This window comes from Astatotilapia calliptera, chromosome 9, assembly GCF_964374335.1.
Source record: "Astatotilapia calliptera chromosome 9, fAstCal68.1, whole genome shotgun sequence".
In the NCBI taxonomy this organism is placed as follows: domain Eukaryota; kingdom Metazoa; phylum Chordata; class Actinopteri; order Cichliformes; family Cichlidae; genus Astatotilapia; species Astatotilapia calliptera.
In genome coordinates, this window is record NC_137430.1 from 20,836,640 (window position 1) to 20,863,623 (window position 26,984).

The 26,984-nt window shown below is 40.9% G+C and overlaps 1 protein-coding gene across 15 annotated transcripts in view; it reads right to left on the bottom strand.

Annotated features, from left to right (window-relative positions):
- Positions 1-26,984, bottom strand: part of kiaa1217 (KIAA1217 ortholog) — a 132,470-nt gene that overhangs the window by 63,838 nt on the left and 41,648 nt on the right. Inside the window, exon 1 of one of the 15 annotated variants that reach the window (XM_080306044.1) lies at positions 12,171-12,426. The exons of the other annotated variants lie outside the window; for them this stretch is intronic. The gene's annotated coding sequence lies outside the window, so the exon portion shown is untranslated. Of the gene's footprint in view, positions 1-12,170; positions 12,427-26,984 lie in introns of those variants that run through there. 15 annotated transcript variants of the gene reach the window in all.

A 26,984-nucleotide genomic window follows, 5' to 3' on the forward strand; every position in this document is an offset into this window, starting at 1 on the left:
GTATATGTGTTTCAGTCAGGTGGTGGACTGACTCCAGGCTTAAACCTCTCTGGAACAGAAGGTACTGAGGCTGGAAGACCCAACCACTGAGACGGAGAGAATTCCTTAATGCACAAAGGGTGATTTAACCGTAATGCTGTAGGCTAAGTGCATTCTCCCCCCTCACTAAAATGGTCATTTTGAAGATATATAGTTTTTTGCTTTACCACAGAAAACATATTGTAAATATTTTCAGTAGTTGAAAGAGGAGACTTTCTTTTTGCTTTGTGGAATCACAAAAGTTCAGGTGGTCAACTGAGAGGTGAAGTAAGAAAAGAAACAACACAAGCTTTATTGTAGTGTGGTTGCAGGATGATGAAATGCTGTTGCTTTCCCATGGCAGAGCAGGAGAAAAGTGAGTGCCTGCAAAGTTTAATAGTTTTCCCACAGTGTGGTGACAAGCAAAAGCTGGGATGAGGTCACGGGAGCAAAGGCTTCTCAGCCAGTGATTAGTTTACCCCAACAGTGAAAGTAATTTGTATTTAAATCTGATTTGATACTATATTAAACTCCCTGAGTGCTCACACTGTTGGCACAATAGGCGATTGTAGCAACTGGACACTACAGAGGTCAAAGCTTTATACTACAAGCTCCACTTTTAGTATAAAGAACAGCTTTATTAAAGAACAGCTTTATTACCTAACTAACATGTTTTGGCCTGTGACCGTCATCGTGTCATCTTGTACAGTATAAAAACTTTAAAAAGTCGCAATGGGCAAAGTGAAGATGGTTACTCATCGAATGATTTTCAACTGTGCTCTGATCAATGACTTCATACAACGTGCAAGCTATCACTCCTAGCGATGAACTCACAAAGGGGCTTTAAGACTTTCAGTCATCTGTTTTGGTTTCACAGACAGCAACTTTAGTGTTCTGGGATTTCAGCGTTCCTGTTGCTTTGTTTCAAATCTGTTTCCATGGGAAATTCGTGGATAAACAGATTAGATGCTCCCTTTACAGCAGCAAGCAATACACTGACAAAATTAGAAAGTACTTGGTGGACATAGCAGAGCACTTCACAGCTAAAGAGACACTTCAGGAGGCAGCAAAGACCAAAACAGACCTAAAAGCTCAAGCTACAGAGTATGAATTTAGATTTCTTAGGAAGCCAAAGTGTCAACTCCAAATGAATTGCTAGTATTTACATCATAACCGCTTTTTTATTAATCATATGTTGGTGCTTAATATGTGCGGCACTGCCCAAAACAGGCCGAGAATCCGAGCTAGTCTGTAAATAAGGGCCACACCAAAAGTAGCTTAACAGTGTAGCTACAAGCGTGCGCCGCCTCATCTCAAATTTTTCTGGGAATCAAAAGCCTCACCAGCAAGAAAAGAGTGCAGCACGGCACTCATCTGTCCCAGAAGACAGACACAAAACAGTTACTTCATTTACTATTAATTTGTTTCACGCTAAATCCTTTAAGACTATATTAACGTGTCTGTCTTCTTCAGCAGAGTCCGCTGCAGTTCGCTCCTTCGCTCTGTGGCAGCAGCAGAAACAGCCTCTGATATAAATTATTTTTAACACAGGCCTAAAAATAACCTCAGGAAAAGTGCGCCGGACACAAAGGCTCGATGATTTGAGGAGGGGGGAAAAGACATTTTCAGAGATCTTTATATTTCAGCCTAAGGAGCTAGCCAGACCCTACCACCATCCACCACCCCCAAGTCGCCTGATTGGTTATTAATGACATCATCTCCAGGACCAACCCTCTCCTCAGCTCAACAATGTCATCAGTGCCGAAGCATCTCAGTGATGTAATGCAGGGAAGGCCATAGCAAACAGTCAAGTAGAACCCCTTTCCTCTTTCCTTGCCTAACTCCTTTCTCCCATTTCTTCTTTCTCATTCCCCTTTCCAGCTTCACTATTTGATCACTCCATTTCAGCTCATCGGCTTTAGCCAGATAACATCTTTTCCCACCTGTTTATTAGTGCTTAAATACAGGACACGGAGATTTGCAGTTAAGCCCAGAGCAATTAAGAGATTTTAAACGGCTGCTAAAAAGACAAGGAACAATGACAGAAGCATTTACACTTCCTAATCCTGTCTGTGTCCCGCAGCTGTAATTAAAATATGGATCAAAGATCATGCCAGTTTTATTCCAGCTGAGTGTGAGTAAAGACTTTAAAAAAAACCCAGGTGTGCATTATGTCATTAGATCCTAGTTATAGCCTCTGTAAATACAAAGCATGAGACTAGTCTGTACTCTTAGATGAATGGACACAGTGCTATAATGTTATGTAGTGAACTTTAAATCAAATCTAAGTAACCTAAACTGGCACATACTGTAAGTACGTGCAAATGTGCAGTCAGCTATCCGAGTGTTATGTCACTTTGTCCCCATTTGATTTTTTTCAGACTATTCCTTCTTTTTGGCTTGACTTCACATCTGTTTTTTTAATCACAATTTGTGAGAGTGTTTGTATGTGTGTACGTGTGTCCTGGGCAAACATCCAGAACTCAAGCAGATTAGTGAGGGGACTCTACCCTGATCAAAGCAGCGCAGAATCCAGCTTACTGGGGCATACTGTGTAACACATAACCCCCATGGAAGTGATACTGTACATACTGCAGGCTCACGGACCACCGATTGCAAAGCACTAAAGATGTTTAAATGGATCAGTTGATATTTTTTTTCTTTTTTGTATGTGTCCTTCCGATCATCATGACAGATTTCATCAGAAAAAAAGCTGAAGTTGAACTCTAAGTGTAGCCATCAAGTGTGAAGCATGCAGCTGTCAGCTGTGCCTTAGAAATTGTACTCGAAATAGTCCAAAGAGTCCAAAGTCCAAAATTTCCTCTGGTGACACGGATACATCTTTGATTCTGAGATTACAACAACATAATTCCAAATCCCAAAAATACAGAACAACATTTTCTGGATTTGCAAAAGCTTAAGTCATTTAATTTCATAAGCCTGACAGAGAGTAATACTGAAAAAAAAAAAAAAAAAAAATATATATATATATATATATATATATATATATATATATATATATATATATATATATATTTTTTTTTTTTTTTTTTTAAATTTTATTTTATTTTTTTTTAAGGTTTCATGATGTGTGCACATCCAGGCAAACATTTGTTTGGGGTTTTTCTTTTGTTCCTGAGTAAAAACACAATGTGTTGCTAAAAAAGAGGAAGACCTGCAAACTTCTTGAATGAGGCCTGAGGAAGATTCTTTGGATCAAATGTTCCTTTTGTATAACTGTTTTAAAATGACATTATTCCTTGGAGCCAAATAATGTGCAGATCTTTTGTTTCAAGTCTGAACATGCAAATATAGAGCCACTGGCAACACTGTTGTGGAGCTGTGACCCCACCCTGCAACTCAACAAGCACTGAGCAGCTGTTTTCTTGGGGAAATGGCTATGACAACCTCACTGTTCCCCACCTGCCCAGCAATAAAATGCACAACAACCATCTGGGGAAGATAGAGGAACATTTAGTGGCTAAACTGCCAGAAATTGCTCTAGGTTGCAGGATGCAATTATCAATGAAGAAATCTCTAGAGACTTAGAACAGCTTCTGGGAAGCTTGAACTTTCCTGTATATGAGTTTTTAATAGGGTTCAGTCTGCCAACTTTATTGTCCTAGTTTTTGCTCGATTTTGCTAGTTAAGTTCAGAAAATGTTTTAGACTTCCAAAATGAAATGTTCTCTACATCGAACCTTTATTTTTATCTAAAAATAGTGTGAAATAAAGTAAAATGGAATTTTTAGAGAAATATATATTAAATAGATCCTGGATACAAGCATGCCCAGTTGCATTTTGAGGGGCATTTCTCATAATATTTGTCATTAAAATCTCCTACACTGCAGCTATTAATGCAAAAAATCTACTGATTATTCCGTTATGAACGTCAACCTCCCTTACAACCCTGATGTTCAGTTGTTGACATAAGGTTGCACATCTGCATGGTGACATGATCATTGGTTTGCTCTAACTGGGGCCACTGATACTAAGTAAGACATGCATTATGAATGCACTCCCAGTAAATTCAGATTGAGATCGCGACTGTAATTAAGTCGTTCTGCTGCTCCAGAGAGAGTCCTCAATCAAACTGCCTGAGCTGAGCATTGAGAGGCCAAATGGGATGCGGTTAATAATAAAAGTGTTCCACAACCATGGCAGGCATCTGTCAGACTGTGCAGACACTTAGGAACTTTTGCTTTAATTCACACAAAGCCAAATATGAATTGATCGCTCAGCATGTGAACGAGGGATGTGAGGCACAACCCTCCTTTTCAAAGGCTTGTTTCGTTATTGGTGTTCCGCTGGCTGAACAGGCAGCGTGCCGGGTTTCAACACAAAATGTACATTCTGGGACGATTGTTTTTGTGATGCCTCTGCGGCTTACCACCATCATCAACTAGCTAATGGCTTTTGCATGTGCCTTGCCGCTCATTGGCTCCAGTCGTCTCAGATCTTGGAGAGCTGAAATGAAGCAGGGCATTGTTGTGCTGCTGCCGGGGAAGGATGCACATGCTTGTGAAAGGAAACCTGGACGGGAAGGAAACTTCGAAACAAAGTGCTAAGAAAATGGTGATAAAAGGCGCAAGGAGAGAGTTGCTGTGTGGGTGAACGTGTGTGTGTGTGTGTGTGTGTGTGTAAAGATGCAGTTTTTAGCTCTTCCGGCCTTTTATATAAACTAATGGAAATGCTCTGAGGAATGTTCTTGGCCTTGGATTTTAGGTAAAAGCAGATTGGGATCTTGAGTGAATGGAAAATCCAAGAAAACCAACAGCTAGCCATATTTTCCACCATAGCTTTTAAGGAGAATGTAATAATAGGCTGGTAGACCCTGTGACTGCTCTATATTGCGGAGATGGTGAGTAAAGATGAGCTTCAGAATACACAGGCACTCATCTTGAGCTTTTGAACTTAAAAAGTCAAACCAGAGCCTTCCCACTACTTGGCAAGCTAAAATTGAAGCATACCTAAAGGCTATTGTGATTTTCAGCAATAAAGATGGAAAAATATTACTAAAATATTCTCACCCTAGGGAAAGCAGCTGCTTTTATTAAAAGTAATAATATTATAGAGTTCATTCAGGGCACTGAGGTGGAGTAGAAAGGTATAATACTTACTCAGACATTGAAAATGTCAAGTTTTACAAGATGGCTTTTATTACTCTGAGGGGAGCCTGGGGTGGAATAGCTCACTGGCAGAGCTTGGTCCAGGAAATATGGAGGGAACTGAAAATGTTCTTATACAAAGAGCCTTTGGAAATATTGTATGTATCAGTATTGTTAACAGATCCCAAGACCAAACGCAACAACAAATAGATTTCACTAATGCTCATTTAGCCTACGTGGCCAAAGTCTTACTTATTAATCCCTATCTTGCACTTCTTGTTTTGTCTATAAAATCTTCACTAGAAGAAACAAACTGTACAAGCTGCGGTGGCTGACATGCTCTCTGTTAGGGCGAATGTGGGCTCTTATTGCTATTGATACAAGCAAGCTCACTAAAGCGTCAGCTGAAACCTATCCCCGACAAATGCACCATTTACTCCTGTTTGCTAAAAGTGACATTTATAAAAAGCTAAAATAAGAATGAAAAGGCTTTGAGGATGAATGCCGCAGAGATGCTAAGCATGTTTAGAGGACTGACTGCTGCAACTACAAACTGACTGTTGCTGGTTTTGGTGTTTTCATGGGATTTGTTTCGAAAGAACAACAACTCACAAAGCAGCAGCTCGGGGATGACGTCACACGGGTTTTTTTTCTTTCTTTTTTCTTTTTTTAATTTACATTTCAATACAAAACACTGTGAAGTTGCTGGTATGATTGGACAAAAAGACATAGGATTTACAACAGTAACTGCTGCCACATTGTTTGCCATCCATTAGTCAAGATTTCCAAACTTTGACTTAGTAAATCAAACGTTTGCCACACCTAACTCAATTGAAATTGAAATTTAGCTCTGCTAAACAGGAAACAAGCATCAATCAGGAAACAGGCTCATTCTATTGGCCAGCATTAGCTATTTACAAATCTTTCGGTGATCACATTGACAATGGCTGACAAGTGAACATTTAAGAGTAAAGAAGAGAAAGTGAGTATTGATGTTGCATACATACAAATATGTATCACAGTATTGGATATGATGACAAGACAACTAGAGAAAAACAAAGGTGTCCACTACAGCACATCACAAGGAAAGGATGTTAAAGAAAGAGCATCTCCAGAATCGAGATTCCTGCTCTGAGGAAGAAGTATGTCTGGTTTAAGCTTAATGGCAGTGACATATACATCAAAAACTTGTGAGATATTCGAGTGTCACCTAAATTGGTCGACCCACCAATGAACAAACTAATGTTGCCACACGAGCGTGGAAAACAGTTGGTTAGATACAAACAGAAAACAGCCACAAAACTGGCTATGCTTAGTACGTGTGACAAAATCTGTCCTGAAATGCAATGTGGATTTAAAGTTAAGCAGTGTCACGCTTGTATAATCCTTCTACTACTTAAATAAAGTCCTCAGAGTATACGGACTTGATTCTGTGCCTTCACGTAGCCAGACACAGTGAAAAATAGAAACTCGCTCAACTCTCTCTGCACAACTGTCCTTACTTTTTGACTGGAATGCTTTTATTTGATACTGCCGGGCCTCTTTCCAGTATTTACATGGTGCCGCCTATTTATCAGTCAAGAGCAGGATGGAGTTCTTCAAACAGACCATGTCCAGATAGAGGACAGGTTTCCTCAAAACTTCCAGCTCCAGAGCTCACTTAGCCACTGTTCCTAGAATATCCCAGCTTAACAAAAACATCCTGTGTGTCACAGGCTTTACCGAATATATTTACAGAGATTGGCGCTTCGTAATGTGGACCATAGCTAAACGAAAGTGCACCGAGTTTGTCAGGCAGAGGGGTAATTATAAAATCGTGCCACCATAATGGCGTCATTAGTGAGCAGTCAATTGGGTCAATGGAAAACAATAGAAAGCCAACATCTGAGGGACAAGGGCAAGACACTGCAAGTTGTTAAACAGGGTGGTGGACAGAAGTCTCATCCATATTTATTAGGATTAGGCAGCTTTAAAACTCAAATTCATACTTTCCTTAAAAAAACGCTTTATGAGGACAGAAAACCTTGAATGCTTTATATGCTTTTAAAGAGTGAGAATGATGTTAGCGAATAAAGTCTGACAAACCTTACACTCTAGGGCATTTGTAGGTTGCCAATTAGAGACAAAATTCTAATTATCAGTACATTTTTTGCATTTCATCTATTTCTGACATAAGTTTGGTCCCAAGGTTAATTCGCACGGAGACCAGACCCTGTAGATAAAAACATACAACTCCTTTTCATGTGTACACAAAGCATGCTTGGTACTGAACAGAAGGAGAAAAAAAACCCGGGGATGTTCTTGTGTGTTGTGGGAGGCACTATGTCAAACCAAGTGACTAACAGAGGAGATGGATGGGACAGGCGTAGGTGTTTACATTGGGAGAAAAGGGCATTTAACAGCAACTGTCGGCGGCACTGTGTCCCACCTCTATCTACCCCCTTCTCGTTGTTGCCAAAGGAAGAGGATGTTCAACAAAATGGCTTCACTGAGTGAATGGTAAGCCCTGCGTCTCTTCAGCTGTCCCCATCGAGTTAAGGCAAATAAGCCAGCCTTAAAAAAAAGAAGCAAAACCTGTATTTACCAGTTGCCAGGTGTTTTATAGCTGCCCTCTTACTCTAAGCCCAATTTGATCTAAGATCCTCCCTGCATGTAGACTCACGGTACATACGAACTTAGTTTTCTATCTTGGCAAAGTCTCCGTTAGCTCCACAAGCATCTGACGTCACTACAAGTCTATTATTTCCCTCTGTGGATAATCCCTGGCATAGAAGCCGCCCACATAAGTGACCTCTACCATTGCCCATAGCGCCGCAATAACAGACTGAGAAGATATTTGCCATACCACTCCTGTTTTCTCTGTGTGGTCACATCTCAAGATTTTTATTTGTGGCTTAACTATGCATCTCTCTAAAGCTTTAGAAATGTTATAAGGCTAAAAACCATCAAGCCAGACCTATTATAATATCAAAGAGTGTAAAGAAATGAGGAAAAAAAACTTAAAAGGCTGGTGTTAATGAATCATTGTTAGGCGAACTACACATTGCTGCCTTATTAAATCATTTTCTGCTGGTTTGTCACATTTCTCTATTAAAATGTTGCCATTACCAGCCGCCTTTTACTTGTGACTAAGAGGAATGCATAAAAAATGACATATCTTCTGGCGCTTTAAAGAACGGCAAGATAAGGTGTTTTTATACTATCTTACAGCTACTGCAGGAATTTAAAAAAAAAGAAGAAGAAAGATTTTCAAAGAGCACCTTTAACTATTCTACTGAAAATTATTTGGCTTACAATGAGGTTAATTTACAACAAGTAGAAGTCAATTAACATGACAGAGATTCTGTGTGATAACACCTTCTTATAATCCCCACCTCTATTAGACTCAAGATGTTTTGGCCATAAGGACAGCTTCTGGTCTAAGCTGCTGAACTGATAGAAAATCTTCCTGCAAGATGAGATATGTTACTCGCAGCTAATTGAGAATGTAATCTGCCTCAGTCAAAGTCTTAAAGCATAATGACTAAAATAAAAAAAGTTTTATACTGTGGATGTTACACGAGCAGTGGACACAGTCCCAGAGAAATGAAGCTTTCTATCAACTTTAATACCAAGAATTAGATTGAGATTAGCTTGGTTTGAATAACAAAAACTAGAACATTTAGCTCTAAAGGGTCAATCCAAATTATATACACGTACATTGTATCATCAGGATGGCCTGGTGTAACATCTGTCAAGTTAACAACAACCACCTCCGGTGCTGTTGGCCAGCCGTGTGCTGGAGGAAAGTGCGCTACTGTTGGTCAAAGACAAAAGAACAGGAGATGGGAAGGTGTGTTCTTAGGCAGCGAGAGAGAAGGAAAGGAAGGAATGTGGAAGTGAGAGCAGGGCCTTTAAATTTAGGGACCATGACTGGTAAAGAGAGAGGGCTGGCTGATAACAAAGAGACAGGCTGAAGTGCAGGATGCTGGGATTGAAAACGCTAAAATATTCGCTGGGAGTGACCAGGATGGACAAAATAAGAAACAAAGTTAGAAAAGCAAGGCTGAGATGGCTTGGACATGTGCAGAGAAGAGACAGTGGATATATTAGATAAGAGATGTCAAAGATGGTGTTGTCAGGGAGGAGAAAAAGAGGAAGACCACAGCGGAGGTTCATGGAGGACATGCAGAGGGTTGGTTGAGACAGAAGAAGATGCTAGGGATAGGGGGGGATTGAGGCAGATGATCTGCTGTGATGAGCTCTAACAGTAACAAGTCGAAAGATGAACAAGAACAAAATATGTCAATTTAAAATTTGAGGTTTAAGCATAGACTACTTTTCTAATGGCCAGCATGGGGCAACTCCAAGTTATACAAAGAAGTCTGTAAATAAGTCTACAAGAAAGCGCCTCTAACGATCACTTGCTTTGTGATCTTATTAAGAATTTCTTGAGTTAATGGTCTCAACCCTAGTTTACTGACTCTTTTAATTCTTGTTGTAATTATGATGTAAATTTAGCAAATTATAGTCAAATTCACAGTCAAATAGATGATAAAGGAAAGTATGTGTTAGACTGGGGTTTCTCTGTGATTGACTTAAGTGTAAGGATGTCGTGTTCTTGACCTCTGAGTTATAATGTCATAATAACATGTGGTTTCAAAAACCCAAGATGGCTACAAGGGTTCACTTTCACCTGGGAATTTTTAATCTGACAACAAAAAAGTCAGCAAGTCACAAGTTTGACTTGGGTTACTAAATAAAACTCTCCATTTCTCTATTTCTTAGAGTGAACAACTGCAGCTCCCTGTCCATAAAAATATCCCCCATGTGACCAGATCACAATGAGGTCTAAAGTTTAGAAAAATATGCATTAGCACCATTTCTACTCTCTTTCACGATCATTCTTTCTTTTTCACCAACACTTTGGTGATCTCCACTACGTGGGTGTGTTTCTATCGCATCCATAACTCACCCACCAATGGGAGCTAGAATGAAAGCTCTCTAATGAGTTTTGATCAAACCTTGAAGCTCAATGAGACGTGGCGTGAGCTGGCTTGAGGCCCAGCGAAGGATGACAGTGCAGAGAAACACCTGGTTAGGCCTCTCACCCCATCCACCCCCACTGGCCTCACTGCTGCTTGGCCACATGCCGCTGGCCCAGGTGTGTTTCCCCCTAGCTCATGGAAGCCGTCAAACTTTACTTCCCCAGATTTGAATCAGCTAATACATTTGGTCAGGTTAATACCTGATCTCCTGTAGAGATTCAGATCTGCAGTGTTATGTCTGGATACTGATGTAACAGACTAGTCCAGCCAAGTAATCAAGTGCTCGTGTCCTAACCTTAGTCTCTCTTAATGATATTTGACAAATGGAGGCATACGGTCAGGAGCTACTGTGTGCCTTTGCTTGTAAAAACACTGCCAAAATCACTGCACCTCATATGCTATCACTTAGACGAATAGCTTGGTAGAATTATACTGGCAGCCAAACCCCTGCCTTCCCGTTAATAACGGTTTCCTCTGGTCTTGTGAGAAACTGACAACTTGCTACATCAGCAAAGCGGCGATAAAAACTTGTGAGAGACAGTCTAACGTTGTGAAAGTGCCAAAACGAGCGATGAAAGATGAGGTTTAGGGGCACTGTAAAGGGGTGCGAGTGTGCGAGCTCATTTGTCTCTCTGACCCGTTTACCTTCCCCGCCTGCGGACTGAGGGAAGCTGATGTATTTATTAGTGAGAGACAAAACAAATCACACCCATCACTAAACATCTGAGTGGTAAAAAGTAGATGATGGAACTTAAAGGACCAATATGGCTTAGGGATTAAATACAAAGCACAACTGAGGGTTTCTTTATCTGTCAAAAACAACAACAAAAGAAGAAGAACTTCTGATTAGTTATCGTGTGACTTTATGGTAATAAAAATAGAGATTACACAGTTGCATGTGAAAATCTGTGAAATTAACTCTCATTTTTTTCCCCATTTGCCTAGGATTGGGCAGACCAGTCTTTTCCAGATGCAAATCTACTCAGCAGTGGAAAAAAGTTAATGCAATTCCCACAGTGCTGAAGAGATCCAGACAGGAAAATATAGGCCTGTTAAGACAGTAAAATGCTTCAAATTCGACTCAACTTTAAGATTAGTGACAAACTGTAAAAAGTAGTAGTTCACCGTTTTCCCTAGTTAATACATCTACTGTATGTAGTGTGAAGAGCACAGCAACTTAAAGGTCGCAAGATATATACTGATGTTCCCTTTGAGAGGAGAGAAGCAGCAGCATGGGAAATGTTGCGATCCGCTTGACGTGACCAAACAGCATCACAAAATCTGCACTAAAGCTGATCCCCAAACAGCCACTTTGATGATACAGATTAAATTTCTGTGTGATCTCAAAAGGCAGATGAATTTTAGAAGATTAAGAAAACTTGTTAGTTTATTCTAAGTTCTGATCCCAGACAATTAATGTAACTGATAGTTTGTGCAAGGGATGTGTTTTATAAGAGGGACAGCGCTGTTTTTCCAAGTTCACCCTCTCATGGTTTGACCCTCACCACTCTTCTCCCTCCAACAGCTTAATTAGACACAGCCACACACACATTAGATGGTCTCCCCCTTTTTTCTCTCTTTTTTTTGCTTCACACACTGAATGGTTGGCTGCGGTTCAAGGCACAGCAAAAAAAAGAAAAGAAAACAGCTATGGAAAACAAGCAGCTTTCGGAGCCAGGGGAAACCATCAGCAGGCAGCACACACACACACACACACACACACACACACACACACACACACACACACACACACACACACACACACACACACACACACACACATCAAGAACACCATAGTGAATGCAACTCCAAAAAGCTGTCTGGAAATTTAAATGACACTGCATGCAACAGTAACAGCGTGCCATCTTCTCTCACAGTGCAGGGATGTCTGCCTTACAGTGCACCAATCTGAATCTATGGATGGAAAAACTGATGAAGATGGGAGTTTATAGTCCCGTGAGCGTTTATGTATCGGTGTAAGAGAGGCGTGTGCTCTTGTGCAAGATGTAGCTACTCACCTTTTCTTTCTGGTAGGCTGTGGTAAAGTATGTCCTGATAACCAAGTCTTTTTTTCTTCACACTCACCCAGAGTGACACAAACTAACACACTGCCTCAGTCCCAAAACTTTTTGCTCTCTCCCGGTAGATCTACACTTCCACTGATCCCTCCCTCCCTCCGTCTCTTGCTCTCTCCCTCTCTCTCTTTCTGTTAGACTTCCTGGGCTGCTGTTTATGCTCCAATCAGGCCTTCCAAGAAACTACCGCTGCCCCTCCGCCCACCTACTCTCTCTGAGCCAGCAGCGATTGTTTGGCAGGGGCTTGTCACATGTAGACGCCTGTCTATGTATGTGTGTGATCCCTCATGACTAAGGTTTTTTAACCTCTTGCCACTATCTGGAGCTGGGCTCTCCTCAGTCACGAGAAGAAGAGTTTGGGAGACGCAAACTATGAGCTAAAAGAGCGAAGGTGGAGGGAGGATAGGATAGGAAGGAAAATGCACAGTGGGGGCTGCCAGCTTCAGTCTTACTGAGACAAATACACTTTTTCAGGCATGGGTAAAAAGGGGGTTGGCTGTGTTGACTGAGAGCTGGGGGGCGTGTCTGGAACTTTCTCTCCAAATCCAACAGCTTGTTGTTATAAACCGCAATGAGGCTCAGCCCGTCACAGACCTCAAAGCTTGGTCTCCACAGCAAGTTCCCTTTACCATAGCCTGCCAAAGGTTTTCAGTGTACTGTATGCGCTCTCACGGTGCCAACCTCCAATTCACAGTTTCACTATAGCTGCCCAGCCCCATGCATCCCCAGCTCTTTCCAGCCTCTGAGTGAAATAAGAAAGAGTAGAGGTGTGATGTGTGTGTGTGTGTGTGTGTGTGTGTGGGGGGGGGGGGGGGGGGTGCAGAGCAGTGAGGTGAAAGGTGATGTGTGGGAGGGGACAGGTTGACAGCAGCACACTGAGCTTTTGTTGGCGCTGTTAACAGTTCTATCATCACAAGATGGTAACACCATGCGGGGTGTGGAAGTCCTTAGACAACTCAGGCACCGCGCAAGCACTTCGACTTTGTACCTCTTATAATCTGCTATTAAGGTAAAACTTTGCACTGGAATAAAAAGAAAGCATTTCATTCAGAGGATAAACATTACGATTTCTGGATTATGAGACAAACATAGATGATCTAAACCACTTTGTATGATGGTAAAATGAAAAATCACAGCACTGCAATGGGGAAAATAATAAACCAAACTACCGTAAGTTTGGCAGATTAAAGCGGATTCTGCTCAGAGGTGTTTACATAGATCGTTTCAACAATAAGGCTACTGTAACTCCGCAATTTTCTTTCAAATACATTTGTTCCAGCTAGGCATGTGAGTCTTTTTAGAGTTCAGCCGCATGGGTAGATTGGGGGGTGTCTCTGTGCCAAGTCGAATTCAGGAAACATTCATCTTGTTGTTTAGTCTGGGCACCATGTGCTGGAGCAGGGAGCCTGCTCTCCTTCACGGACCCCTCCTCTTCTGAACACAAGCACAAAAACCCCCACGCTGACAGACATGATCCAGACAATCACAACTGCGGTTCATTGTTTAGGGGCTCAGATGCACAAAACAGCAAAACTTCAAAGCAGCAGTTAGTACAAAAACAGCATGAAAAGATCAAATGTGCTCAGTCACTCCCTCGGCAGCTCAGGTGTGCCGGCATGTAGGCTTTGTACGTCAGCATTTATTTCTCCTGCTTTTATCACATAATAAAGACAGAGAAAGAGCTTTTGACTCTGTGCACGATAACAGAAAGCAGGTGCAGTGATGTCTATACAGTGCCGTACTTGGATGGGTGTGTACACATATGTAACTGTATGCCCATGTACTCATGAACATGTTTCTGGACTTGTGTTGCCATAAGAAAGTGGAAATACTTCTTCCTTACTCTCTTCCTGCATGCACATTATAAACAGGGCCCACTCTGACTAATCCTCTAGCACTGAATCCTTCCAGTGCTGAAAAGACATTCAGAAAAATAGAAGTGGAAGCAAAATAAATCAAAACATTCGGGATTTAACGGCAAAGAAGCAGGTGAGGATTACACCTGAGGCTATTCAGCCTGGCGGCTCAGCCTGTGCCAGTCTGCCACCAAGGAGCCGAACCTGCAGTCACCCAGTGAATGAGCCACCTGTGTGCCTTGGAAGAGGCTGAACTCAGCCGTGCTCGTGTAAAGCAAAGAGAGTGAAATGACAAGCCGTTCGCTTTCAGCAGCACAAATTAAGATTCGGGAAAGGAGGCTCGCAAGCTAACTTTTTTTTCCTCTTTAGGCCAACGTGCTTAACAATCTAAAGATGAGTCACATGAAGAAAAAGAACTGGATACACTGTGTCACCTCCTTTTATCTGAAAAGGACAGCTTGTCATGTGACCTTTGCTTTAAGCCAGCTGATGCATTGCTGCTGGATGTGTTAAACAAGGCTGATACAAGGACTGCAATGTAATGCAAAAAACCAAAAAACATTTGAAACCTACTGGTGACACTGACATCTATGATTTTAATGTACTTTTTTTGTTTTTTCTCTTCTAACATTTAAGCAGCATTAACAATGAATAAACTCTCAGCCTTTTTAATTGTTATTGATGTATTTAGCAACTGTTTTTCCATGAAGTTGAGTCTATAAGTGGCACAGATGGAACAGTCAGTATATAAACTAAAATAATACACCTGTTTATATCTGTTTTTACAGTCAGGGGTATTGTTGCTGAGTTCTTTTTACTTAAAAACTCTGAACTCAAAGTGACAGTTTTTGTTGGCTCTTATTTTTGGTTTTAGTTTGCAGGGCAGCTTTCAAACTGATACAGAGCGCATAACAAAAACAGCAAAAAAAGGAGGCACCAAAGGCCTTGGCTGCCTTCCACCCAGATCCCACTCTACCCTGTGGACCGAGCTGCCTTTTACATATATTTAGCCTGAAATCATCTAAAGCCCCGTTGAGCTGCTGCTCTGTATTTTAAAGCCACTTTCATAATCTTCCACAGGGAGGCTTCAGAGCTGAGCTCATGGCAACAATGGAGCCACTGGACGAGTGTGATCTCTGAGTCAGCATCGGATACTCTGAGAGGAGTCTTATTGAAGTTTAGGCTCACTGCCCTTCAGGTTTGAGGGACTGTCTGAAGATGATGAGCTATCATTATGTAAACAATGCACAGTACCGTGCATCACAACCTGTGTTTAACCCATCACAAACACACATCTGAGCCTCCAGAGACCCTACCAGTCAAGCCCATAATTTGATGTAGCAGCCCGATGAATCTGCTGCCATTATGCATTTCCGGGGAGGAGATCTTAAACGGCTATTGATTAAATAAATTAATAAGAGCCTGAAATAATGAGAATGCGAAGTGAGAGGTGTGAGATCACAGCTTGGCCGGAGAAGTGAATGTGGCACTATGAGGCCAGTCTGATTGTCCTGTGGCCCACTGCAACAGTGACAGAAAGGAACAATGAGACATAACTCACCCAGGAAACATAGCACAAAGGGTCAGAGGGGTCACATGACTCTGTTTCTGTTTGTCTGTCCTTGAGTCACACGTGCATAAATGAATTAAAGTGGCAGCACCGGAAATTATATTCTACAGAGAGCATTACGTGCATCATTCTGTGGTGAAGACTGGCCAGCACTGATCTGTCAGAGTCAAAACTCAGAAGCAAAGAACAAGACAACCAGAGCGAGGCATCGAAGTCATTACAGATTAAGACAGGAAGCTACTTCAAAGTCAGCTAGCCTGCTAACGGTTTGAAAAACTGGCCTGTGATTTTAAGATCACAGCTCTGAATGTAAAACTGCACAGACATTTCAGTAAAGAAACTGGTTAATACAAAGTAAATTACATAAGTGGTTAATCAGGAAGTTTACAATTTTAGATTATTGAGAAGGGAGTGAGGGCAGCTATAATATATCTGTGGAGGTATGGAGATGTTCACGAGAGAGGCTAGCGAAAATTTTAACCTAAAGGTCGGAAGGAGCTTCACTGTGTGTTTGTGAATCTAGAGAAAACATATGATAGGGTGCCAAAAAAGAATCTGTGGTACTGTATGTGGACATGTATGACGACAGTGAGCCAGTGGTGAGGTGTACAGTAGGAGTGACAGATAGGATCATGGTATAGGTGGGACTATGCCAGGGATCAGCTCTGAACACCCTTCTTGTTTGCACTGGAGATGGACAGGTAGACAGATGAGATCAGGCAAGAGTCTCTGTGGACTGTGAGGTTCACAGATGACGTGGTGCGCTGTGAGAGCAGGGAGCAAGTGGAAAAGAGATGGAAGTATGCTCTGAAGAGAAGAGGAGTGAAAGTCAGGAGAAGAAGGTTGAGTAGTTTGGACACAAAGTTAGAGAGGCGAGGCTAGGATGGTTTGGACGTGCAGACGAAGAAGAGTGAATATATTGGACAAAGTATGTTGAACTGGGGCAGGAGGAAAAGATGGAGACCACAGAGAAGGTTCATGGATGTGAAGGAGGAAATGCCGAGGGTTGGTGTGGCAGAAGAGGATGCTAGGGATAGGATGAGACAGACGAAGTGTCATGGCACCTGGGTTGTTGACCCAGTGTTTGGGGTTTGGACTTTTTGTCATTGTTTAGTTTCTCGAGTCGGTTTCCATCTTTATTGTGAAAGTCTCTTGTCCTATGTGCGTTAGGTTTACTTTTGGTTACTCTGTTTCATTAGTTAGCCGTGTTCCCACCTGTTACCTATCCTGTTATTATCCTGTCTCTTTAAGAACTCAGTTGGTCTCTGTTTCCGGTCATGCTGTCGTAATTTCCTCGTGTGCATGCACTCTGTTTATTTCAATCGTTTATTAACCTAGCTCCAGTTAATAAAAACTGTGTCTTTCATTTGGGTCCTCTCTCTCCATTCCCAGACACCTGATCGTGACAGGAAGATCCTCTAAAGGGAGTAGCAGAAAGTAAGAGAAGACACAAGCAGTTCTCTCCTTCAGGAGCAAGCGTCAGAATGGCTTAAAAACTGCTTTACATGAGGAAAAAAAGAATCCAGAATAGAAAGAAAATCCATTTACAACCATGTGCAGTTGTAAAGAATTATGTTAATTTTTCACACCCTTTAAATCTTTACTGGTTGATACTCATAATGATAATGTCTTAGGTCTCAGCTTCTATCAGCATTAATATTGTAATTGTTAATATATCTTAAATCTTCTTTATATTATAAAAACAGCTCTTTCATCCCAACTTGGGAAAAAGATTAAATGCATGTTTTGGAAGTGGTTTCAATGTAACAGCTTGTAACGCCATAAAATACAGAAAAAAGGGTCCAATAAGAGCCGCCGGGCAAAGAATATGACTAAAAACCAAATTTTTTTTCAATTTAACAATTCACCCCATTTTCACTCGAGTCAAAGACTCCAGTGCTGTAGGGTGTAATTATGTGAGCAAAGTATTACAAATACAACACAAAGAGACATTCATGCATTAAAGTGATTAACCAAACTCTGATTCAACACACCCCTGCCAAGTTTCAGCTTCTTCTTTTTTTTGCTGATTCTCGGCTTGTGGGCCAGTATAACAGAATCCTTATGGCTCGCTTCAAGACAGATTTGAAAAACTGTGAACCCGCTGTTTAAATCTACAATAACTCACGGCAAACAGCTGGATCCTCACTTTGATATACAAACACGTGTTCTTTATCAACCAAGCTGTTCATGCTTTAAAAAAAACTGTGAATAATCGTCTTTGCCTGACAAAACATTGGTATTTTGAAAGTGGACTTAGGGATGCTTTTAAAGTCCATGTTATGTTCAAATGTTAGGCAGTGTTCGACCTTGCATACAACTCTGACTTTCACACAGTGCAGCTCGTTGTTTTGGCTACTGCAGCAACATTTTGACTACTAAAGCGCAGCGTAAGTGAAGCATGAAGCAACTGTCAGAATGACATAAGGGACGCTCAAAGATAAGGTAATGCCATTACCCTCTGGTCCTCCACAGACATCCGCTTTGTATCAAATTGCTATACCCATGAACCAACAGGTCTTAGTGAAAGTCTGCAGATCTGTTGGCCAATATTGAACTATATATCTCCATGTGTGCTGTTCAATTTCCACTGATATTAATAATATATATATATATATATATATATATATATATATATACACATATATATATATATATACATATATACATATATATATATACACATATATATCTATATACATATATAGGGGTGCAACGATATTCGTATCGATATTGAACCGTTCGATACAGTGCTTTCGGTTCGGTACGCATATGTATCGAACAATACAACATTTGTAATTTATTTTATCAACTTTCCTTCTGACGATGCTGTCTGTGTTGAGCGCTCAGTGAATCTGTGTTCGACTACTCCGCCTAGGCTGCACTGTCGAGCGCAGATCCACTGAGCGCTCAACACAGACAGCATAGACAGAAGGAAGAGCGCAGGGCACCTCCCCCACCCTCATTCAGATCTGGCGTTTGGAATTATTTTGGTTTTCATGTGACGTATGACCCTGAAGGTAAGCAGTCATGGACTAAAGTAAAACAGTATGTTGGATGTGCCATGCAATGCTCAATTACATTGGTGTGAACTAGTGTGTTAGCGCAGTTAGCTCGTTAACGTGTTGGCCGTCTAGCCCCATGCACGGAGCGATCGGCGGTAGCTCGTTAACGGAGATTTGCCGTGTTGTGGCGTTAAGGTCATTTCAACGAGATTAACCTGAAAGCACTAGTGGGAACACAACGAATATGACTGCACATTTACGCCGACATCATCCCAGTGCAAAGACAAGTGGAAGCAGACAAAAAAAAGCAAGCATGCTACTAACTTTAGCCGAGTCATTTAGACAGCTGTTAGCACATGATTCTCCTTATGCTGCTGAGAATATAGCCCAGAAGAAGCGGATAGTATAGCTTTTATTTTGGAAAGAGCCATTTCTCTGTAATAAACTCTCTTTTCCAAAGATGAGTGATTCCTCAATCAGATACAGGGCTTGCAATATCGCTAGCCCGACGTCCCGGAGCTAGCGATTTTTTTCAGTCGGGCTACCAAAATCTAGCTCTTCCCTGCCCGTCGGGTTATTGTAGGAAAAACATATGTCAATGCTTTTGCATTCTTTCAGAAATGTAGCTGGGTAATTATGTCATTGGCATCGGTGAGCCACTGTCAATATGTGACATATTGAAGTCGCGTTTGAATTTGCGCTTGTTTTTTTGCTTTCACTTTGCAATCGTGCGAACTGTGTATAGAGAGCGACAGCACTGATCTGTGAGTGATGATAATTTGTGCACCAATTCCTCTGACATCGTCTTATTAATCGTTAGCTTACTATGCAAACATGACAAGTGAAATCTCCCGCAGCTTAAACATGTGAGAGGTTGATCGCGCAGAGAATCGCTGAGCTTATGTGAGTGCGTGTGTAAAAGCATTTCAGTTCTGCTGAGCCAAATAAGACAGGTCAGGGTGAAGAAGTGACAGCCAAAGAAAAGCTTACCACAAAACGGAGAAGTTATGACAAATCAGACTATAAGGCAAAAAGAAAGTGCAGCTTTATGGTTTCATGGACAAAAGAATTTCTGTGGCTGCAATATGACGAGCTAAATAACCAGGGCTGCACATAAGTGGTCCGCAGGTGCGCATTCACTGTCAAAATAAAAAACACGCACAAGGGTTAGGGTTAAATTTAAAAACTGTACTTTTGAGTTAAAATATATATTTATAATTTTAATAAATGACAAATTAAAAATGCATGAACATTTTTTTGTATCGAAAAAACATCGAACCGTGACACCAAAGTATCGAACCGAACCGTGAATTTTGTGTATCGTTGCACCCCTATACATACATATATATACACATACATATATATATATATATATATACATATATATATACGTATATACATATATATATACGTATATACATATATATATATACGTATATACATATATATATATACGTATATACATATATATATACACGTATATACATATACGTATATACATATATATACGTATATACATATACGTATATACATATAAGGGGTGCAACGATATTCGTATCGATATTGAACCGTTCGATACAGTGCTTTCGGTTCGGTACGCATATGTATCGAACAATACAAAATTTGTAATTTATTTTATCAACTTTCCTTCTGACGATGCTGTCTGTGTTGAACGCTCAGTGAATCTGCGTTCGACTACTCCGCCTAGGCTGCACTGTCAAGCGCAGATCCACTGAGCGCTCAACACAGACAGCATCGTCAGAAGGAAGAGCGCCGGGCAAGCTAGCGAGACAGAAGTTAAGCTCTCCTTGCAACATGGCAAATTGAACCTCCCCCACCCTCATTCAGATCTGGCGTTTGGAATTATTTTGGTTTTCATATCTAGCCCCACGCACGGGGCGATCAGGGGTAGCTCGTTAACGGAGATAACGACAACACACAGAGCGCCCTCTGACCCCGGAAGGACACACCGTCGCAGCGAGAGGGCGTCACCCGTCACTATGGCAACATAAACAAAACACAACTGTACAAACAGAACCCCGAACAGCCCTGACCCGCTACATTGCCCCCACCTAAGGGGTCAGTCGTCCCCGACGACCCCATTACCCCACACAAACTCCTGCAAATGTCCAGGTGCCTTCTTTTGGCGCACCGGCCGGTCACGACCAGCGGGGGGAAAAGTCACTCGGGTCAGAACATGGGGTGCCACCATCATCTCACTTCTGACACCAATGTGGCGAGCTCAGACAACGAGGAGACGGAGGTGTCGTTTGGTCTTGCTTCCCGTGAGCTAGCCAGGGAGCACAGCCGTTTATTGACATCTGCAGAAGAACACTGCCGCTAGCTAACTGCTCAGTGCGGCAACCGCACAGCAACAACAACAACACACAAGGCGCCCTCTGACCCCGGAAGGACACACCGTCGCAGCGAGAGGGCGTCACCCGTCACTATGGCAACATAAACAAAACATAACTGTACAAACAGAACCCCGAACAGCCCTGACCCGCTACAATATGCTGCTGAGAATATAGCCCAGAAGAAGCGTATAGTATAGCTTTTATTTTGGAAAGAGCCATTTCTCTGTAATAAACTCTCTTTTCAAAGATGAGTGATTCCTCAATCAGACACAGGGCTCGCAAAATCGCTAGCCCGACGTCCCGGGGCTAACGATCTTTCCAGTCGGGCTACCCACTCTAGCGGACAAAAACAGTGCTTTGCAACTTCTTATCTGGTGCGCGTCTTTTATTTTGACAGCGAATGCGCACATGCGGACCACTTATGTGCACCCGTGTAAATAACATAATGTTCTGCCGGGTGTATTGTTGGTTTTCTCTCGATTTCTGAGTCAACAAGCGCCTTTGTTACTGGGACCAGTCATTTTAAGAAAAGCCCCCATTAGAACCCATGAGAAATGCAAGAAATGCATTATTGCTCAGTCTGCAATATCTTTCCCAGAACAAACACCAATTGCAAATAACATACTAAAAATAAACCTGAAAAATCTGTTTAGAACAGCGTACTATGTTGCAAAGAGTGAACTACCACTGGCAAAATTTAGCAGTCTTTGCAAAATTCAAAAAGCAAATGGCCTAGATCTTGGTTCCACTTGTCTCTTACCCGTGACTTCAGTGGAAATTTCAAATTCAGGATCTGACACAGACTGATTCATGTCCTACACAGTTCTTACAAGTTCATAGAAATTTCTGTTCAATTAGAACCAAGTATTTGAGTTGATGATTGTAATTTTTATACAATGTTGTAATTTGTTTTTGTTTTGATTAATGTTTTGTTTCCTTTACAATATTATACTTTAATGTATAATATTGTAAAGGAAACAAAACATCAATCAAAAAATTGCTCTCTTTTTTATTCGGGCTACTTACATTTATTTTGGGCTACCAAAAACTGAAGAGTCCCTGCCCAAAGGGCTACCAGGGATTTTGAAATTTTGAGAGCCCTGAGATATATTTATTTTTTTAATTACTTTTGTTTCAGCAACATTAAATTTAAAAACTGTACTTTTGAGTTAAAATATATATTTATAATTTTAATAAATGACAAATTAAAAAGGCATGAACATTTTTTTTGTATCGAAAAAATATCGATTTGTGTATCGTTACACCCCTTATATATATATATATATATATATATTTTTTTTTTAACAGAAGCTAATGCAGAAACTGTTTCTGTTAATCAAAAATCGAGCAGAGCAGTACCATGTCCTTTGCTCGGAGCACATGTAGCAGTGTACGCAGCACAGCTGAGTAAATAGTGGCGTCTGTGGTACAGTCCTTGCTAGTTTGCAGAAATTACATTGCTGGAGATTAGGGCTACACGATTATGGCCAAAATGATCATCTCGATAACCATATCAGATCTCAGATTAGTCACAGATTTTAGTGGGAAAAGACAATTTTTATCGCACTTTCAGAACACTGCTTTCTACGGAGCCCCTCTGATGACATATTCCAAAAAATAAATAAATTGTGGCCACAAAACACTACTTCGTGCCCTCGAAATAGTATAACATGCCCACGAAATACTTATTTGTGGCACATCATATTGATACAATTCCTGGACAGTTGCGTAGAACCATAGGCATAAGAGTAGGCTAAACCATGGACAGAGACAGTATGATTGAGTTTTATTTTACGGTTGGGAATGAGCTACAAATGCATTTAGAAAAGCCTGGCAATGCAAGGAACCATTATTACGGAGAGACATTTAAACAGAATATTGAGAGCCCAGTTGCTTTATAGACGCAAGTAGGATAGATTTTATTGTCAACCAACTGCAAGGGCCTGGGAAGGATCACGGTTATCGGTCAAGTGTTTCGTGCCCACAAATTAGCATTTCGTGCCCACGAAATTCGTGGGCACGTTATACCCATTTCGTGCCCACGAAGTAGTATTTTGTGGCCACAATTTATTTATTTTTTGGACCATGTCATCAGAGGGGCTCCGTAGCTTTCACATCTCCACATCTGTGCAAATCCAAATTCAAATTCAAATTTTATTTGTCACGTACACAGTCAAACACAGTACGATATGTAGTGAAATGCTTGGACAACTGCTCGTGACCTAAAGAAAACAAAAAAGGAAAAGGCTATGAATAAGATAGGAAATAAATATGAAAAATTAAAAAGGGTAAATTTAACTAGGAAGGAATAAAATATAAATTAAGGTTAAAAATGAAATAACTGTACAACACAAATTAGAAATCCGTGTTAGCAAAGGAAGCAATCTGCAGCAAGGTGCAAAGACCAAAGAGACCAAAAAATTCATTTGGTGACTCCAAGCTATTGTCAGAATGGTATCAAGTGTTTTCCTGATTCTCGTATTTTGACAACCTTATATAGTATATTAACACAACACACTGCCAAGTTATGGGAAACAAATCTTTACATAAACACTTCCTAAAAGCTCTGAACCGAAATTCCATCATGGGAAATATGTCAGAATTTAAACTTCCTAAAAACTGGTATCTAACACCAAAACTCTGGTAAGGTTTGGGTCTGAACTTTGCAAAGACACAACAAAAATGTCCCAGTTAACAGGTGAGTTCACTTGACATCAATCAGCTTATTAACCCGAGGCATGCAGGTTTACAAAGCGAAAGAAATCTGAGACTAACCTGTGAACAAAGAGGTGAGAGACAGACAAAAGGCGATGACTGATGGAAATGCTGGGCCACCAGCTGGGTTAGTCAGTCAGGTCAGGCTCTCTTCCTCTCCCACCCGAGTCTACATCTGGCCATCCCTCCATCCCTGCCTCTCATACATTCTCTCTGTTACGTAACTCTTTCAAATCACAGCAAGTGCAGCCCAGGAAACAATAACAGTAAATGCATGTTTTTTGTTGTCACAGAAATGTGATTCCTAATCAGGTTTATTGAGTAATAAAAAGCATTTAGCTTAATTGAGTTTGCCCCATAAGTGCACTTTTGTGCCTTCTGGTGCGAGACACGAATTACAGACTTCATAAAATGCATTTATAATGTCCAAGAATAATGAGACTAAAATATTTATCAGATGTTTTATGTAATGTCACAATAAAAATGAACAAATAAGTATTCCCTATAAGCAAGGGCTTTAAAGCTAGCTGCATCGTTGCAGCAAAATATTTAACATGCAAAGCATGTCTGCAAGGAATTTAGAGATAAAGCAGCCCTAAAGATATAAGTAATTTGCCTATCCATAAAAGCACTCTTTCCTGGTACTCTGGAAAATGTTTCAACGATGAATAATTGATGATTGCTGGTTACGCATCACATTAACTGCTGGCTGTCTCACTGTGAACTGTGGGCCTCAATCAGCAACTTTGCATACCCTTGTTGACTTCCCATTTATGAGAACGCTCCCCGTCTGCCTGTCAAAGGATTTTATGGGATCACAAAACAGCAAACAAACGTGTTATGATGCAGCACTAAGAATTAATATTCTGCCTCCGAGAAGATAAAACGACAGCGCAGAGAAAACAAAAGAATTATTGCTTTCTCATCTCAACTGTGGCAGTTCTGCAGCTCCGTATGGTCACAGTGTGAAGATACATCTGTCCACGTGCAAACGTGGAAACCAAACCGCTTTTGGTATGCTGACTTCACTTTTACTCCAACTTTACCACCACTTGCTTGTGATGAACAACTGGGAGCAGTCAAACACAGAAGAGGATGGTTTAATGCAACAGGGCTAGATGCACACACACACACACACACTGTGTGTACATCACCATCCAGGAACATGACACAAACCATCTTTCCTGACACTATACACCTGTGGATTTGTTTGTCTTGAAACTGTTGTTGTTCAAAGGCGGGTAAAAAGAGACGACTTCACACCAGAGTACTCCAAAACTTTCTTTGCATGCAAAAACACACTCTACTGCATTTCCAAAACAGTCACATCTGAATCCTGTCCTTGTTTCACTGCCAGTTGTATAACAGCACGATGGCTCCTGTTTGTCCTGCCTTACATTGTCTTTTTCGTCCAGTCTCTCTGGTCATAAGAAATCAAATCTTATATAACAGGGGATGTGAGATAAGGGTTTCTGATGCCTATCAAAGCCATCTACATTTTTCTGCTGGGCGGCTTGCAAAGCTGTTGGTCAGGACGGATCAAGACAAATGGCCACTCGGCTAGGCGTAATTCTAGGAGACAATCGTTGTCAGGAAGCAGCTTCAACAAATAATGGCTATGAACAATTGACTTGTGCAGAATGAAAAATAATCAGATTTAAAGTTTGCACTGAATCACTGAATGTTTAATTTGTTTCCACTTCTTAAACCCCTGACAACACATTAACCTTTTTTTGATTAGATTCCTGAACTGGAATGTCTTAGTTCGGAGTTTAGATAAAAATAAAATGTGAAATAATGTGGAGAAATCGACTGTCTCAGAATTCTTCCCAGTTTTCTGTGAAATATTAAACCTCCAGCTGTTCGCACCCGTTCAGCAGAAATCCCCTCATTCTCTGCCTGCAAGCTCAGGCTGAAATGCTGCGTCAGTCTCATGATAGCTTTAGCTGCCTAGCTGAAAACCACGCTTGCCTCACCAATGGCTTCATCACACAGCCACACTGTATTATTCCCTTTTTGTAAAAATCCCCAGATTTAAATGTGGGTGGGGGAGGAGCGCACTTGATCCCTTATTCAATGATTCTAGTGTTTAATACTGTAAGAATGTACCAAAGATGCTCAGAGGCACAGGGCTGCTGTCAAACCCATCTCAGCGTTTCATATTTACGGGGAAAGAAACTTGGCGAGAAGTGAAGTTTTTAGTCACACTGTAATTGAACAAGCTGTGCTAGCAGGGATAAAATGAATAAATGTCACATCATGCACTTTGACAAAACAGCATGGGAGAAGTGAAACTCTAGTGTGGGGAAAAATAAATCAAGTTCAACTTGAAATCCTATTAGCTGTACAGCTGAGGGCACTACTGTACATACCAGGAGCTACTGAGCAGCAGGAGTATGTGAAGCCGAAGACACTTTCACCTAAGTCAAAGATTCAAGTGCTGTAAGATGTAATTATGTGACGTGATAGGAAACCTGAATCAAAAGGAAAAGATGGCGTGTGCCATTTTTGACCAGTCTGTTTTATTTCTAGCCAAAAAAAAGTTCAATTTAAAATTCAATGCATGAGGCATAAATCTCTTTTAGCAGAAACAAATATAATATGATCATTTTCTACATATTCCTCGTGTCGTGTGAAGAACAGACATGCTACTTCTACATTTAATATTAATATCAAAAGACCAATAAAGCTGGATGTAAAAATACACTTAGCTGCTGTGTTAGAGGAAACAAAAGTCAAGTAAAATGACATGTCAGACACATAATTCAGGACAAAATGATAGAAGCAGTAGTCTGTGTTATGAATCTATTCTTTTCATTTTCTTATATTAACCGAAAACCAGTTTATAATTCAGGGTTCACGGGTTAGCGCCATCTTAATGGCTTCAGAGCAGAAAGAACATGTACAGCCACTGTGTTAAATGTGGTTGATTGAGACCCTGCTGAGGAGATGGCAGTTAGATCACATCTGTTTTGCAGGAAAAGTGGTACATTTGAAAATTGGCTCAATTATTTTTGGTTAACACAGTTAGGCTGCACATACGGAGCTAGTGCCTGTCTGAGTCCAGTGTTCGTTTTAGACAGTATTCTCTCATCAGTGCTGTTGCCTTTAAAGCTACTGGATAGGTCAGGAATATGTTTAAAATAATAGCTAAAAGCAATCCACAAGTATGTCTCACACATCTATGTATTGTGTCGAAGAGATGCCAACTGCAGTTAAAATGGGTTCTTACTGAAGCTTTGTGTAATAGATGG